Below are 7450 nucleotides of genomic sequence, written 5' to 3'. Positions count from 1 at the left end.
CCACATCTGGGGCCTCCCTCCACCTTGGGTAGGAGCTTCCGGCGCTCTCACCAGGGCCCAAAGCCCTACTGTACTCACAGGCCCTCACCTGCAGCAAGCTCCAGCTCTCCAGCTCCAAGGGTGCGAGGACACATTCCGCAGGGGAAGCAGCCTCTCACCCCTGGAGCCACCGTCCCACCCAGTTCTGGGGTTCCTGGTGGGATGAAGCCTGGAGCCCCTAGCTTTGTCAGCTGTCGTCAGCATGGACACGTAGGAGCTCCAGGTCCAGGGGCAGCTCCGATGCCACCCTTGACTGTGGGCCCAACAACCATGGGCAGCCTAAACTACTCAGCCCTTGGGTCTGATAAACACAGAAACTCCGCTGTGGGTCCTCGTGGCAGCACCCAGACACATTCAGTGCCCTCAAAGGCAGATGGGATGGGTCGGACATCACGCAAGCAAATATCAATGTCAGAAAGTAGAGAAACCCCCAAAACTAGAGAGCACCGTGGGGCAAGTTTGGGAAATGACACCTCCAGTGCCCCTAGCCAGAGCACCACCATGGCACCCAGAAAACAAACAAAAGAGGGTACAAAAGGGCAAGGAAAGAGTGGAGTTCCTACCCCGAGTGCCATTCCTCAAAGCCTGCCCATCCAGAAACACCAAAGCTTAACTCAAGGGACAAGCACTCCCACTGAAAAGGGTATCTCTAGTTGCCCTGCAGTCCCTGGGACATCAAGGAGATCAGAGAGCCCAGACTTGCTTTCTGACCTCATGTCAGCCTTTGGGGCCTGGTGTAGCTCCTCCCAACAGCTGCTGCTGTTGTTGCTTGGAGGAGAGCCAGGTTGGAGTCCCCTGTGGGCTAGTATTTTTCACTTGGTGGGCAGGGAGGCAGAGGGCCTAGGGAATGGAGAAGTGACTGGTGGGTGGGGGCAGGGTCTCATTTCCTCCAGGAGACTTGGGGCTGCAAGATTCACAAGGACAACCGCACCAGGGCCTTTTGGAATTTCTACTACGATGGGAAGCCCTTCCTCTCCTATCATCCAGAGACACTCAGCTGGAAGGTGGAGCCATCCTCAGCTCAGAACTTGGCTATGGAAGTCAAGAATTCCTGGGATGCAGATGGCATGCAAAGCAAGGATTACTGGGCCCAAGTGCAGGGAGAGCTTTGTGGAAGACTCAGGAGATATCTAGTCTTCTGGAAGGACTCCTCCTACTCCTCTGGAGCCTCTGCCCAGAGAACCTTGTGTGAGTTTATCGTGTTGTGATTTGCCTGTCCTGTCACACCGCTAGATAGAGACAGGAGGGTGTATGTGCCCAGACACTAGTGAGCCCTCACCTCCCTGCCTGCTTGCTATCATAGAGAGCTCCCACCTGGCCCCACAACCCTAGGACCCCCAAAATACCCCTCATCACCTCACAAACAAGAATTCCTATAACACCCCCTATTTAACATAACATGTTGAAGTGAGAATGTGAGGCCACAAGCCCAGTGACCATCCTCCTGCCAGCCAGAGGACTTGGGCTCCAGGTTGAAAACAGACTTGTGGACCTCACTTCAATGAGGTCTTAGGCCAGAGTCAGAAGAGTGGAGAAGGGGAGTGAGGCTTGGTCACATGCCTGACTATTTTTGCCTTTATTTCCCTCCAGTGTCCCCATTAGTGAATGTGACCTTTGCTGAGGCCCTGGAGGACACCATCAATGTGACATGTTGGGCTTTTGGCTTCTATCCCAAGAATATCTCTGTGACCTGGCTTCAGGATGGGGAACCCCTGTGCCAGGATGCCCAGCAGGCTGGTGGTATCTTTTCCTATGAGAATGGGACCTACCAGACCTGGGTGTCTACCAGGATTCCCCAAGGACTGGAGCAGGGGTTCAGCTGCCATGTGGGACACAGTGGGAACAACAGCACTGGCTTTGTGTCCTGTGGTAAGCCTGGGAATCCCAGAAGTGGTTCCCAACCAGGTGAGTCAGTGACCAGGGTGGTAAGAGGAGAGAAGGTTTGAGGCTCAGTACCCAGAGTGTAACAATCCTGCTTTCAGGGACTGCACTGCTGCTTCCGAACCAATGGACTGCCTTCCTGGGTGTGGCTGCTGCTGCTGTTGCTGTGATTATGATTATTGTTTGTGTCTGCTCCTGCAAGAAAAGGAAGACAAAATGTACCTCAGAAGGTTCAAGTGAGAAAAGCGTTCACTGGCTGGGGATTGCAGGGCCTATTTGGAATGTAGAGTCTCTTGTGCCTCCCGCTGCACAGACAGCAGTGGAGGTGACCAGCTTTCTGGAAAAGAGGATGGAGTTCTGTCTCCAGCCACACCCCTTAGTCTTTCCAAAAGCCAGGGCTGTCAACATTTCTGAAGGTCCAGATGCAGCCTCTGTGTCTGCAGGGTGAGGAGTGAGCAGCAGTGGGGCTGTGGCTTCTGCTGTCCTCATCTGTCTCTCAGGCTTTCCTGGGTTGACCAGAGGACTGTGTTGGGAATGGAGGGCTGATTGGTGCTAGCTAGATTATCTTGCCCTCAGGGGGACACAGAATGAATGAGTTGTGAACTTTGGGTGCTTAGAAACTGGAGAGGAATTTCATGAATGGTGATGCCACTGGTCCCTCCCTTCACTCTCCCCCAGTGTCTCTGGCTATCAGGAGCAAACCAGGAAAAAGATCCATAGGGCCAGAGCCCTGTCAATGCAGCCCCTGGGAGGCCTGTGTAGAGCAGGCCCTCCTAGGAGCTGTATTCTGAGTATCTCCTCTGGGTCACTTGGCCATGCCAGTCACCATCCTGTCCCCACTATTCAGCTCTTCCTCCTGTAGTGGCCTTGCTGATGACATGAACGGGAAAATGGCTTATGTCCTTGGCCATCTGGGGAGAGAGACCAACCTAATATAGGGCAGCTGTGGTCACTGTTTTTCTCTTATGTCTGGAATTTTCCACTGTAGCCCCAAGGGGTGTTGGTCCCCACAGGCTAGGGCACACAGTCCCCTAGCAGGGGCCCATTCAGGTGACTCTACAAGTAGGGTAGGCAGCTTTGTGGTCTCTGCCTCTCCCATCTATGGCCTTCCAAGAGGAGGAACAAGGGCAATGCTAGTTCTACTTTCGTGTGGTCAGAAATGGTTGCCTGGAATGTCACTAGGGCAGTGCCCAGGAAAAGAGTGGGAAAGGCCTGTTGCTTATTTTTGCAAATTTCTACTTTGAATGTTGAATCTCAGTAAGGATGTTTCCAGTTTCATCTGTATCATGTGAATAAGCAGTTCTCCAGCACTCACGTACTAATGTGCACTAATTGACACCCTTAGAGATCCCTCTAAAGGAGTGTCCCCTGTGGGAGATCTGGATTGTGATCATGACAATGCAATGGGACAGATGATAGATGGGCCTACAGTTCACACTGCAGAATCTCAGGAAAACCCTAGTTTTCTTTGGAAAGAAGACCTCTGAGGACTATGAGGATTGTCGCCTACAGAAGCCCATGCTAGGTATGGAGGTAGGGAGTCCAGGGCAACCTCAGGAAAAAGAAGCCCTTGGGGAAGAGCTGGGTTCCGAGCACTAGGTGAACCACGCAGGTAGGGGAAGCAAAAGTGCAGATTGAGAGCTTGGGCAGGTGCAGAGGGTCAGTGATTCTGAGTATCCTCTGCATGGGCTTTTACAGGTCAGGGGAGCAGCAGATCATGTGGCAGGCATGCTTTTCCAGCTAGGCCTGCTGGTGCCCTTGGGCTTCCTGGTGGACTGTCCAGTTAGGAGCTGCTGGCTCAGGGCTGGGAGGTAAGGATGCTAAGCTGCAAGTGGGGCAGGCCCTGCTGGGTGAGCACCTACCTCTGCAGGGGAGGAGGCCTGTGAACTAAGGGGGAAAAGGGGTCTGTGTGAGTCCTGTGCCCATCCGGGCAGGAGCAGGAGATACCTTCTCTTGGAGGCCCCCACTCTGTAGGGAATGATTTATGTTTGGAGGAGGGGACATTGGATTTCACTTCCAGATCTTGATCCTGAATCCTGCAGCCCTTTCACTCCCTTCTGTGGTGGAAACAGAGACAGATGACACTGCTGATAGAAACAGAGGAGCCTGATAAGGGCAGGAAAATGGGATGAGAGGGGGAAAAAAAAGTCAGGTATTTACTTCCCTCAGAGAGGGGCCAAATTTGGTTTTTGAGGAACTGAGGAGAGAGAAATCCCAAGGGAGTAAACCGCAATATTCTGCAACAAATTGAACACTGACTGGTTCCTCTTTTTCCCTAGAGCCCCTGAGCCTATATAACCTGGATCAGCAGCAGAGGGCACCAAGTGACTACACTGGATCCACACAGCTGGGGTGTCAACCTTTGCTGAGAGCTCCTGGGGCTTCGGGGGGAGCTTGCACTGGGCAGCCCTGCTGTGACAAGCACTTTATGTCTTGGTGCCTTGGTTTCCTCATCTCTACAATGTGGAAACATGTTTGCTAACTAGTGCAGCTGTTCTGTACTAGTATTCTTATTATTTTACTGTATTTTAGCACATTACATATAATTATGGTATTTTAATAAATGAGATTATTTGTAAGTGTCCTTATTCTGCCTCCTCCCAAGAAACCTAAAATACTCTCCTTCAGTGTTGAGGGAACGTCAAACCCTCTCTGACTCTCTGTCTTACCTCTTGTCTATATCATTTTACATTATAAATGTTTAAATATTTTTATATGTGAAACTTTTAAATATGAAATATATCTGGCCTGTGTTCATGTTCCAGGAAGGGATCGTGTGAAAGGGACAACAAAAATAACATGTTTGTTTCCATGTTTGACAGAAAGTTAAACATATGTTTAACATAGACAGTGATGAGAGCCAAATTTGAAAAAAATTACACTTGAAAAGTAGGCTCCTTATCTTCCACTCTGGTCCATTTATAAAAACCAAAATTAAAAAGCCAAATGCCACTCCTTTATGTTTCTTGCAGATGGAAGGGCCAGCGGCCCATTTTCTCCCTCAGGTGACAGGTACGAAGACTCCAGCCTTGAGGCTCTGGTCTCCAGCCCTGCAGCCAGCAGGCCCCTCCTGCCTGGGCTCCCCAAGCCTTGGACCAGCTCCACTCCCCTGTCTCTACTGCCTCCTCCTTTTCCCTCTGCACACCTAGCTCCTGAGGTTCTCTCCACTTCTTCCAAGGCTTTCTCTTACTGAGGCACAAAGACCTACAAAGTTCAGGGCAAAGAGAAAAAAAGACCCTTGAGAGAAGCCCTGAAGGACACCTGAGTTTTCCACCCTTGAGGACAGCCCCCTCTCCATCCCTTCCTCTGTGTGTGTAAGTGGAGGGTCATAGTCCTTTACCTGGCCACTAGGAAACCTACCACCTTGGCTCTGCTGCAGGAGTTGATGCTGCACGTGTCCCTTTCTCTGTGGAGTGGGACAACAATATTCATATCAGCAGAGTTAGAAAGATCCCCTTAAAGAAACATTAAGGTTCCCTCCTCACACCACCCAGGGCTACTATGTGTACAGATACCAAGTTCTCAGATATGGTTTCTAATTCCAACCCATCTGAAATAGGGTCCCTGGCATTTTTGCCACTGGCAGTCTTGTGGACCAGGCACATATTTCTCAATAATAATTATCACTTTGTGGAATAATTTTTATTTTGTTGATTGTCAGTCTGTATTTCTGAAGCATATGTTCCTTAGGGAGCTAGTCTAGTTGTCACCACCTGTATCCTCAGCATCTGGAATAATCCTAGTATAGAATAGGGACTCAGTGAATCTTGACTGAATGGATATCTAGATAAATGGTTGCATGAACGTGTATTGGTGTGTAACTGTGAGAGACAATTTGATCCCATGACTCCTCAAGAAATCTATAATTTCTAAAACAAAAGACATAATATAGAGGGATCTTTAGATATAAGATTATTAATCAGACTTTATTTGCAATGAAAGAATAAGATACAAAAGGGAGCTGGGGATGTAACTCAGTGGTAGAGCCTGAACTAGCACGCACCAGGTCCTGGGTTCAATCCCAGCAGGAAAAAGAGAGATACCAACAGGAGTGGTTATGTATTTTTTTCTTGTACTACATATTTGGTAGACAAAAATAAGTGTTTAAATGAGTGTGAAATATCATATAAAGTTGCTTTATCATAATAAAGTTTTTAAATGTAAGATTCAAAATATTTCATCTTGTTTGAGTGCAGCTATGTAGTCCTGCATATAAACACAGAAAACATCACTTTGTGACAACACACATCGAGTATCTCCATGAAGAATCTCCCTGAGTAGTGTCTGGAGATCATCATGGAGCCTTGTGGTGACTGCTCATGTGGCTGGTGGTCAGCCTGAAGGTGGAGCAGATACTGGTGACCCAAAACTCTCATTATAAAGGTGTTACTATCTGGTGGCCATGGACTCCAGGTAAACAGAGATGCTCTTCCAGGTAGGACATTGCAGGGGCCTAGGGGTCACCTCCCAGAAGCTGAGGGCAGAAGCAGACCTCTATCTGGTTAAGGCATATTTTCTGCTGTGTACCTGTGGCAACTTCCCACTTGGCTTTACACATTTACATCCACTGGGGTTGTTTTGTGTGTACGCTATGAAGTATCTTTGATCTCACTTTTCATATTTTTCTTTCAATTTTCTTTAAAAAGAATGTACAGTTTCCACAGCACTACTTATTTACAAAAGTCCTTTCTGCATTGTTTTATGATGCCCCTTTATTTGTAAATCAGATGTTTCTATTTGTGGGGCCTGTTCCATTGGCCCGTTTGTTATTGCACCAATACAGACTGGTCTTAATTATTGTCACTTTTAATGTTCTACCTTGGTTTCTTCAAGAATTCCCTGGATATATTTGCCCTTTTGTATTTGCATATCAAATTTGGATGCTGTTTGTCAATTTCTCCAATGAAACTTGTTGGGAATATGATAGAATTGCATTGGATTTGTGTATTAATTTGGGGATTTGCTAGTAAAACAACAACAACAAAATCAAAACACATGCACAGAAAACAACTGAGGAGGGTGGAGAACTCAGCACTGCTATATAGGGCAGCTGCAGGGGCCCCTTCACTCAAGTCTATGAGCATCTGCCAGTCACAAGTTTAAGCAGGATCCTACCAGTGGAGACGAAAGGTGGTTTTACATCTTTATGATTTTGCCTTAAAACATTTTCCATGACTGATTATTACCATAATAGTATAAAATAACCACTGTGACTTTTTAAAACCTATGAAAATAAAATTTTTATTAAAAAGTTCAACTCTCCTTCCCCAACTCAACTCAAGCAGGATGTCTGGTCTGGGAACTGCGTTTTCTGTGCTCGGCACTAGGCCACACGGGGGCGCTGTTGTGCTGCTCTTGGATCCTCACTGAGTAGCTAAGGAGAGATCTGAGCATCAACTGGTATAAGGTTTCTGAGAGCAATGGACTGCACAGGTGTCCAGGTCCTGGATGTGGCAGAGACTGAAGGAGGGGAGAGCTCAGGAGCCCTTGTACCCTGCCTGAGGATTCTGCCTCTTCCCAGTCAAGCCTC

General features: G+C 48.2%; 1 long non-coding RNA gene across 3 annotated transcripts; it reads left to right on the top strand.

Moving 5' to 3' along the window:
- The first annotated feature begins 388 nt into the window (after nucleotides 1–388).
- Nucleotides 389–4487, top strand: LOC110599529 (uncharacterized). Of its 3 annotated transcripts, none has more exons than XR_013425289.1 (3): nucleotides 389–2156; nucleotides 3266–3445; nucleotides 4200–4487. It is a non-coding gene; the product is annotated as an uncharacterized LOC110599529 (long non-coding RNA). The 3 variants fall into 3 exon arrangements; XR_013425290.1 differs by adding an exon at nucleotides 3619–3731 and having other exon boundaries at nucleotides 389–3445; XR_013425288.1 differs by having other exon boundaries at nucleotides 389–3445.
- Nucleotides 4488–7450: the final 2963 nt, after the last annotated feature.

Source organism: Ictidomys tridecemlineatus, chromosome 8 (assembly GCF_052094955.1).
Source record: "Ictidomys tridecemlineatus isolate mIctTri1 chromosome 8, mIctTri1.hap1, whole genome shotgun sequence".
NCBI lineage: Eukaryota > Metazoa > Chordata > Mammalia > Rodentia > Sciuridae > Ictidomys > Ictidomys tridecemlineatus.
The sequence above is the reverse complement of the archived record's forward strand: the minus strand, read 5'-3'. Positions and strand labels throughout refer to the sequence as shown.